The sequence below is a fragment of the Solanum pennellii genome, chromosome 7 (assembly GCF_001406875.1).
Source record: "Solanum pennellii chromosome 7, SPENNV200".
In the NCBI taxonomy this organism is placed as follows: Eukaryota; Viridiplantae; Streptophyta; class Magnoliopsida; order Solanales; family Solanaceae; genus Solanum; species Solanum pennellii.
This window is the reverse complement of record NC_028643.1, coordinates 58242267-58252324: the sequence shown is the minus strand read 5'-3', so window position 1 is coordinate 58252324 and position 10058 is coordinate 58242267. Positions and strand designations below refer to the sequence as shown.

The window sequence follows — 10058 nt, the reverse complement described above, 5'->3', positions numbered from 1 at the left end:
TGAAACTAAACTTGTAACACACAAAGATTGAACCATTCTGTTTCTTCGTCCCTTCAACAACCAAGAAAATCCCAATCCCACTTGTCTTTCTACCCTCAAGAAAAATGTTAACACTAGAACTAACTTATTTTCAAAGAATTAATTTGTTCAAAAAATTTACCTGGAGTCAAAGGGGAACGCTGCTGCTGAGGCGACTGCAAATGGCGGAGAGCTGGCGGCGGAGACAGAGACGACGGCGGACAGAAGAGACGGAGAAGACGACGGCGGAGAGGAACGATGAGAGAGAGAGGGACGATACAGAGAGAGAGGGTCGACGAGAAAGAGAGACGATACAGAGAGAGGGTCGACGAGAAAGAGAGAGGGTCGACGAGGTCGACGAGAAAGAGAGAGAGGCGGTCGATGAAAAAGAGAGAGGGAAGAAAGAGAGCTATTTTAATTTTGGCTAGGTTTTTTGTTTTGTTTAAGAGACCTCATGAGGTCTCTAATTTTTTAACTATTAAATTAAATTAAATTATTATTTTTAATTTAACAAGTATAGACCTCATGAGGTCTCTTAAACAATAATTTAATTAAAAATAATAATTTAATTTAATTGAATAGTTAAAAAATTAGAGACCTCATGAGGTCTCTAATTTTATGAGAATTAGATTAAAAATTTAAAAATTTTAAATAAGTCAGTTAAAAAAAATATATATTCATTAAATTGACCTCACGAGGTCGCTCCTACATTAAAAAAAAAATTAAAAGATATTAATTTAAATAGCGACCTCATGAGGTCTCTTATTATTGATCTATTTCTGAGGTCTCCATTTCTAGGTCTCTTTTTGGCCTTTTTTAGTAGTGGTAACTCATCTGGTACAGGTGGCAGTCAGCACCAGAATAGGTTGTACGCTCTTAAGGCTCGCCAGGATCAGGAAGATTCTCCTGATGTCGTCACTGGTACGTTACGTGTCTTTGACCTTGATGTTTATGCATTGTTAGATCCAGGGGCTACTCTTTCTTTTGTAACTCCTTATGTAGAAGTCCAATCAATATCAGTTTAGAAACTCTCTCAGAACCTTTCTCAGTCTCTACTCTAGTCGGTGACCCAGTTATAGCTAGACAGGTATACAGAATTGCCCTATCACAGTCTCTCAGAAAGTCACCTCAGCAGATCTAGTAGAGTTAGAAATGGTAGACTTCAAGGTCATTCTAGGCGTGTATTGGTTACACTCATGTTATGCCTCACTCGATTGTAGAGCTAGGATTGTTCTTTTTCAGTTTCCAGATGAACCAATCTTAGAATGGAAGGGTAGTAGCTTAGCGCCTATGGGTCGATTTATTTCTTACCTTAAGTCCAGAAAGATGATATCTAAGGGTTATCTCTATTATCTAGTTTGGGTTAAGGATTCTAGCCTTGAAACCCTACCTCTTAAGTCAGTTCCAGTAGTATGTGAATTTCTAGAAGTGTTTCCAGAAGATCTTCCCAGAGTTCCTCCCGAAAGGGAAATCAACTTTGGAATTGATCTCCTTCCAGATACCCAACCTATTTCTATTCCTCCTTACAGAATGGCTCCAGCAGAGCTTAAGGAATTGAAAGAGCAGTTGAAAGACCTTCTAGATAAGGGTTTCATCAGACCTAGTATTTCACCATGGGGTGCACTAGTGTTGTTCATAAAGAAGAAAGATGGTTGTCTTAGAATATGCATTGACTATAGACAGTTGAACAAGGTCACAATCAAGAATAATTATACCATCCCCAGGATTTAGGACTTGTTTGACCAACTTCAGGGTGCTATCCATTTCTTAAAGATAGACCTCAGATCGGGTTATCATCACCTCAGAGTCAGAGATAGTGACATTCTGAAAATAGCCTTCAATAACTTGGTATGGTCATTATGAATTTGTAGTTATGTCGTTTGGACTAACTAATATTCCTACATCTTTCATGGATTTAATGAACAAAGTGTTCAAACAGTAATTGGACTTGTTCGTTATCATCTTCATTCATGATATGTCATTTACTCTAGGAATGAGGAAGAATATGCGAGTCATTTGAGAATTGTTTTACATACTCTCAAGTATCGCCAATTATTCGCTAAGATCAGCAAATATGTGTTCTGGTTGCAATCCGTTGCTTTCCTTGGTCACATTGTATCTAGAGAAGGGATCCAAGTGGATTCACAAAAGATAGAAGCAGTGAAACAGTGGCCCAGACCTACCTCTGCTACAGATATCAGGAGTTTCTTAGGTCTAGAGGGTTATTACAGAAGGTTCGTGGAAGGATTTTCATCCATAGCCTCACCATTGACTAGGTTGACTCAGAAGATGGTCAAGTTTCAATGGTCAGATGATTGTGAGAAAAGCTTTGCAGAATTGAAAACACGATTGACTACAGCTCCTGTCTTGACTCTACCAGAGGGTTCAGATGGTTATGTGATCCATTGTGATGCATCCAGAGTTGGCCTAGGTTGTGTATTGATGCGGCGAGGTAAGGTGATAGCTTATGTCTCTAGACAACTTAAGGTTCATGAGAAGAACTATCTCACTCATGACCTCGAGCTTGCAGCAGTGGTGTTTGCACTCAAGATCTGGAGACACTACTTGTATGGTGTTCACGTAAATGTGTTCACTGACCATAAGAGCCTTCAGTATGTGTTCACCCAGAAGGAGTTAAATCTTCGCTAGAGGAGATGGCTTGAGTTCCTTAAGGATTATGATATGAGTGTGCATTACCATCCTGGTAAGGCAAATGTAGTAGATTATCTATGGGTAATGTAGCTCATGTTGAGGAAGAAAAGAAGGAGCTAGTGAAGATATCCACAGGCTTGCTCGCTTGGGAGTTCGCCTTATGAGCATATCAGACAATGGTGTAACAGTTTAGAATGGGGCAGAATCTTCTTTGGTGGTGGAGGTTAAGGAAAAGCAAGACAGTGACCCAATCTTGCTTGAACTTAAGGGTGCAGTCCATAATCAGAGAGTGGAGGTTTTCTCCCAAGGGGAAGATGGTGTACTTTGCTACCAGGATAGATTTTGTGTTCCTGATGTGGGTGAGTTGAGACAGCATATTCTTGCAGAAGCCCATAACACTAGGTATTCGATTCATCTAGGTGCCACTAAGATGTACGCAATCTGCGAGAATTCTATTAGTGGAATGTCATGAAGAGGGATATAGCAGATTTTGTGAGTAAGTGCCCCAATTGCCAGCAAGTCAAGGTAGAACATCAAAAAACAGGAGGTATGACTTAAGAGATCTATGTTCCTACTTGGAAGTGTAATGTGATCAATATGGACTTCATCACAGGATTACCGCGTACTCGCGACAGCATGACTCCATTTGTGTGATAGTTGATAGGATGACTAAGTCTTCTCGCTTCTTGGCGGTCAAGACTACATATTCGGCAGAAGACTATCCAGATTCAGTGGTGAGTCCTCATTATCCGAGGACAATAATCATAAGTTCATTTCAGTTTTGTTTTAGTCATTTAGTTTCAGTTTTTTCTAGATTTAGCTGGGGGTTTGTCCCAGTATTTCTAGTCCAGTTTAGAGGCTTATTTCAAACATAGTTAGTTTCAGCTTAGTGTTGAGTTAGTAACTTTATTATATTAAACTCATCACTTTTCTTATATATTAGTTTTAGCATATAGGTATTCCCCATCTTTTCATATTTAATTATAATTTAGCTTCCGCATCAGTTTATTGTCTTTAGTATGCTCATGATCATGCCAGCAGGGTTAGCTTTGGATCACTTGTGGTCTTAGGTTCCGTGTCCGTGTCTCATGGATAGCTCGGGGCGTGACAGATACGTATAGAGGAAAGTGCCTTAAGTTCACGATTGAAGCAATTACAAGCTCATTGACTTTCTTGCATAATTTAATAAGTTAAAATATTTGAATAAGTTCCAAAATAGATGATTTTTATTTCTGTGCAATTTATTAGTGTATGTGTAGTCTGTTTGATGGTGGGAGAGCTGTTGATGAAGCATCCAATTTTTCATTCTGTTTCGGTTGCTAGAACTTCAACACTTTGGTGAACCTTGTTGTTGCCTTGGAGAAAGAAGGAACCAGTGTATTTCGCTTTGATTTCCTCGGAAATGGGTAAGCTCTTGGTATTAAAAAGACCTCTAGATAAAGAGGGAGCTTTTTCATTGACTGTTGTGAATGTTGTTTTACTAGCTTACTCTGATTGGTGTGAACAGTATCATCTTCTTATTCATTTTTTTTATGAGAAAAATGTGCAATTATATCTAGTTATAGGAGCTACTATTCAGTCTGTATTTAATCAATGGCTTCTATTTCTCCCTTATCATTGGTTCATAGTATTTACTGCAACTGCCTAAAACTATAGAGGCTTCTAACTTCGAAGTAAATAATAGTTGTGAGCCAACCTTTTTCCTTAAGGGAATAAATCATTATTCCAACAATGTGAACAGGGGTTGGTCATAACTATAAAGTGTCTACATTCTATTGCTTTTCTTTCTTGATTTTCTTGTAAAAGTAGTAAAGTACAATGGAATACAGACCTAACTTGAGGTCAATGCAATGGTTCAAAAAGTGAATTCTCACATCATTTCTTTTCTATAATTCTCTTTGGTTTACTTCCGCTCTCATCATCTTAGCTTTCAGAAATTTGTTGTCCTATAATTCTGTATGCAGTGACTAACATTAGTTCTTTCACAATTTTTGTTTGTACATTATCTACTGCTTTCTAGTGAAAGTGAAGGTTTATTTCAGTATGGTAACTACCGTAGAGAGGCAGATGACTTGCATTCTGTGGTTGAATATTTCAATGGATCAAACCGCAAAGTAGCAGCAGTCCTTGGACATAGTAAAGGTGCATAAACTTTTTGCCAAGAGTTGTATGGTGAAGAAAGAGGTTTTGCCTGCGGCATTATTATGCTTTAGGTTTTTATTTATTTTTTAGTGAGATCTAGATGCGACAATAGGATGCGATTATACCACGACTCACACACCAGGATCTCATTAGAACTCCGAAGCTAAGTGTGCTTGGGTGAGAGTAGTACTAGGACGGGTGACCCTTTGGAAGTCCTTGTGTTGTATCTCTCCTTTTTCTTGAACCGAGGGTATATCGGAAATGGACTCTCTACCTGTTAGAGGGTAGGGGTAAGGTCTGCATATAGTCCACCCTTCAAGACCTCACCTATGGGATTACACTATAATCTTCTCCCACATAATCACATTGTGGCTATTCCTTCATGCAGGGCAGGGGCATAGTGGTAGTTATGGGTTCAGCAGAATCACTTTGGCTCAAACCTTATGTTTGTGTTAAAAATTCATTTAGTATGTACAGAATATCTTCCAGAACTCAATAAGCAAAAAGAATGGTGGTCTAGAACCCATAAACAAAAGATCCTAGCTCCGTCTCTGTCTTCATGGAAACTTGTTAAGGTGTAACTGCAAAATCAAGTATGTGCCAAAGTCCCTTGTTCCTTTTAGATTATGTCAGCTAGTTGTCTTTATTAAAGAATGATATTAGATAGTTGTTGTTGTACCCCTTGTTAATTTTGAAACTAGTTGTCCCAAGTACAGACAAGATTTTTTTAATGGTGGTTTCTGGGCCAGCTTGAGCAGCCCATGACTACTCTACTAGAAACCTACTACCTCCCACCAACTAAGATAGTGGGTAATGCTGTCAGCATGATTAGCCAGATGAGAAGAAGAGAACAGATGGAAGGCTAAGTTGTATATTCATTGCTAGGGCCATAAACGAGAAATATCAGCTATGAGAACTCCTTGTGGTTGAATTCATTGCTCCTAACTCACGTGCCAAAAGAGAAAAAGGACCAACAAGAAGGATATATATACTTAGGCTTGACAAATTATTTTGCCTCAATAAAAGATAAAATTCAAAGAGTTCGTCAACTCAATGCAAATAACGGAAATTATCCCTGAAATATTAATCACTGGGGCTCAATAGAGATGTACTTTGTTTTGTGCTCTCATTTTCCTCTATAAATGACATTAAGTATTATCATTAAGAGATGTTCTTTGTTTTGTGCTCTCATTTTCCTCTATAAATGACATTAAGTATTATCATTTTGTCATGTTCATGTATGTTGACTAATTATGAGAAATGAACTGTTGCAGGAGGGGATGATGTGCTTCTATATGCTTCTAAGTATCATGATGTTCACACAGTCATCAATTTGTCTGGCCGTTATAATCTAGAGAAAGGCATTACAAGGCGCTTGGGGAAGGACTTTCTGGAAGTAATCAAGAAGGATAGCTTCATTGATGTTAAAAATATAGCAGGTTGTGACAGCAAATCTTTATCCTGCTTATGCATATAAACATTTTCCCCTTTTGCCAGTAGATAAAGGAATTCTTCGTTTCGTCATTTATATAGTTAATGTTAATTCAGATAATATATAATATATGAATTTGATAGAAGACTAATCTCAATTTGGGTTTGATTTCTCTATCATGCGAATGTTTTAACAAGTTTGACATCTCAAGAGCAAGAAGAGTCAAAACACACAATAACTACTGGTTTATCCCCCTTTATTTGTTTTGTTTACTTTTAGGACTTTTAGGACTAATAGCTGAGGAAAGTAAGAATGTATCTACCCCTAGCCATGATGCTTTATATCTAGTATTACCTTGGTCTCTCTTTGTCTCTTGAGACCAAGATGCCTATGAACTATAGTACTTAGCTTAGACAGACTAAGGTTCCAATGAAAAGTAAGAACCTCTTGCTCAGTATGTTAAATGATTATTTAGGCTTCCATGGCCATTTTCTTCTCCATCTATGAGTAGGTTTTAGCTAATGACGATGCATAGGATTTTCATTTTCTGTGGAGAGCTAAAAATATGATTTCTCTGTTTGTAGGAAATGTTGAATTCTGTGTTACCGAGGAAAGTTTAATGGATCGACTTAATACAAACATGCATGATGCATGCCTTCAAATTGACAAAGGATGCAGGTTGGACTGATCTTACTTCCATTATGTCAATACCTTCTCTTTGCATTGGCATCTCTAGGTATAACAGACTCTGCAAAAAAAAATTAAGTACAAAAAAAATAAAGCCACTGCTGAATTTTGTGGCATTTGCAGTTTCATTGGCACTTGTGCAAATGGTTTTTCTTACAGTGAATTCTATTCAATGCAACTTTAGAAAGAAAATACTCAAAATCTTTGATCTCAACAGCAAGACAACGTCTTCAAAGAGAGAATACTCATAGAACAGTTGTCTTGCTTTCAGTAAATTGTTACATTCATGAACAATTAATCTATATTAAGATGTTATCTCAGAATCCTAGTTGCTCATGTGCATCTATTGTTCTGGTTCTTAACTAACAAAATAATGAGATACATGACTTTCTTCGGGAAGATGGAGATGTGGATGGAAATTAGGAAACACAGAAGAAAGAGATCTGTTTAACCATTTAACTTGAAAAGCTTGAAGCTTTCCTTTATGTTAACTTGTTTCTTGGTACGACCAGATTTACCGTTGAAGTTTATATCATTTTGTTCATGCAATTTTTTCCATTTTGTTTCTGTCACGACTGGAATCTAGACCCCAGACGAGACCGGCATCTCTCAGAGGTCGCAAACAAGCCTACTTACGTCATTCTTACTTTACATTGGTTAATTTTAGCGGAAAATTTTAAAAATTTTTTTGATTCTTTAAACATACTTGCTAAATATTCTTAATATTTCGTAATCGTTCGTCATCAAACATCTAACAGTTAAGAGATAAGCAACTGAAAGAAATAATTTATTAAGTATTAATTGTATATCGGCCAAAATAGCACCAATACAAAGTCTGAACAAAAACAGGAAAGAAACGCTAGTGGAACATGCTCCACTAGCTAAACTCTAAAACTACGCTAGAATGTAAAATAGTAGCATCCTCGAAAGCATGAGGACCTACCAAACTCCGGATGAATGCTTACGTCCGGATAGCTGCAACAACGAACATGTAGCTCTACCGTCCACCTGTGCCTGCACCTAAAAGTAGATGTTTGTATGGAATTAGTACACACTTGTACTAAGTACGGGTATATGCAAGCACACATCGGGGACATTCATGAGAAATAATAGCTCTTTCCTAACAACATGATTTTTGGAAGTCAAGTCAGTGGACTTGCAAAATTGAGATTGGGAAAGTTATGCCATGAGAGTGACATGCATCATTATGATTATCAAATTGCACATAACATCTGCATATAGCACATAACATATGACACATAGCTTCTTTCATATTATTCATTCATATGCCATGAGACCTTATTATCATGGACTTGACCTTAAGACTTTCCAAAATGAGGGCTCAACATATGGGACCTCAACTAGGGAGCCTTCTTTAGAAAACACGGAGTCTGCTTCATTCATTCATATGTACCTCATTTCAGTTCATTCATAGGCCAGTGTGAACACCAACTATACCTAGGATGTAGTTTAAGACTTTTATCGGGTTTGTCGTGCAATGATCAGGAATAACCTAATGTCATTACCTGAATCTAGCTCACCTCTTGATTATCCTATCCTAACACCTTCGGTATCATTCATTTCTTTATATGATTCATTTGAGGCTGGCCTCATTCATCCATTGGGAACTTTAACTTTAACCGACATAGATCATGTGAGCATCATGAAATTCCAGTGTCTCTCCCACACCGAAAAGAGGTGGAATCAAGGGCAAAGTGACTCAATAACATGCTAGCGTATATGGGAATTTAACCCCGCCAGATCCCTACAGTGGCAATATAGGTTCAAAGACTAGGATATGTATGGAGACCCATACCCGGCAAGCCGGACAGTCTCATCTCATGAGAGTTACGTGAACCTCCGCCCTTCCCGAAAGAAGGCATCACCGCTCATAGCTAGCCTATCGGTGCTCAGTATAAAGTTCCATTACATTCAACTCATACATCATGGAAGTTGGCTTCTAGTATAAGGACATCATAGCTCAATAGATGATTTCTCATCTCATCATTAGTATTAAGTGTTTTAAACTCAATATTTTCATTAGAGTGTTCGTAGAGACTTGTCTCTTCATTATCTTACACTCTCCTTGGTGAGTACGTATTGATAATATTTACTTAGGCTCATTTGAGATTATTGCTCTCATCATAACATTAGTCTCACATCATGATTATCACCACATTCTTCATTATTAACACCTTTATTTTTCATACTTACTCACCTCTTATTACGTGAATGTTCATTTCTTCATTTCATTACGTATATCTTAGGTTCACTTATTTTTGAACGTATGTTAAACTTATGTGTCTATACATACAAGCCATGGGGCTTCATTTATAGTTCGTTAAGTGATTCTTACTTTCCTAAGATTATGCATTACAAGACTTATGTATCTTGTATATATGCTAAGATCTTGATTTTTGATCTAAGTAGATGGCATTATTCTTGAATATTTTACTCACGTATGACTTATGTATCAATACGGAGGTTTGGGCACGGGAACCCAAATCTTGAGTCACGTGGATATCATTTATATTTTTCATTGATTTTATTTCTAATATTCATAACATTAGAACTCTAAATTAAATCCAACATCTTCATGAAATAATTATTTTTCTATTTTAATTAGAATTCTAACTTAAATCTCAACATTTGCATGAAATAATTAATTTTCTATTTTAATTAGAATTCTAAATTAAATCTCAACATTTACATGAAGTGATTAATTTCTATTTTAATTAGAATTCTAAATTAAATCTAAACAATTACATGAAAGGATTAATTTTCTATTTTAAATTAGAATTCTAAATTAAATCTCAATATTTACATGAGAGAATTAGTTTTCTATTTTTTATTAGAATTCTGAAATAAATCTCAATATTTTACATGAAGGGATAAATTTTCTATTTTAATTTTACTACTAATTAACCGAAAGGTTGGGGGTTCGAGCCCCAACAACCCCTTTGAGTTTTAGAATTAAATTTGCTACAATAGGGAGGTTGTGGATTCGAACCCCCGCAGCCCCCCTTATTTTCATTTAATTTTCGCTGAAGAGGAGGAGGCTGTGAGGTGGTGGGTTCGAACCCCCACAACCTCACTTTTATTTCCTTAATATTTTGCCCCCCCCCCC

General features: G+C 36.9%; 2 pseudogenes; both read left to right on the top strand.

The window, feature by feature from the left end:
* Positions 1-10058, top strand: part of LOC107025102 — a 39645-nt pseudogene that overhangs the window by 11411 nt on the left and 18176 nt on the right.
* LOC114078106 lies at positions 4924-5042 on the top strand (annotated as a pseudogene).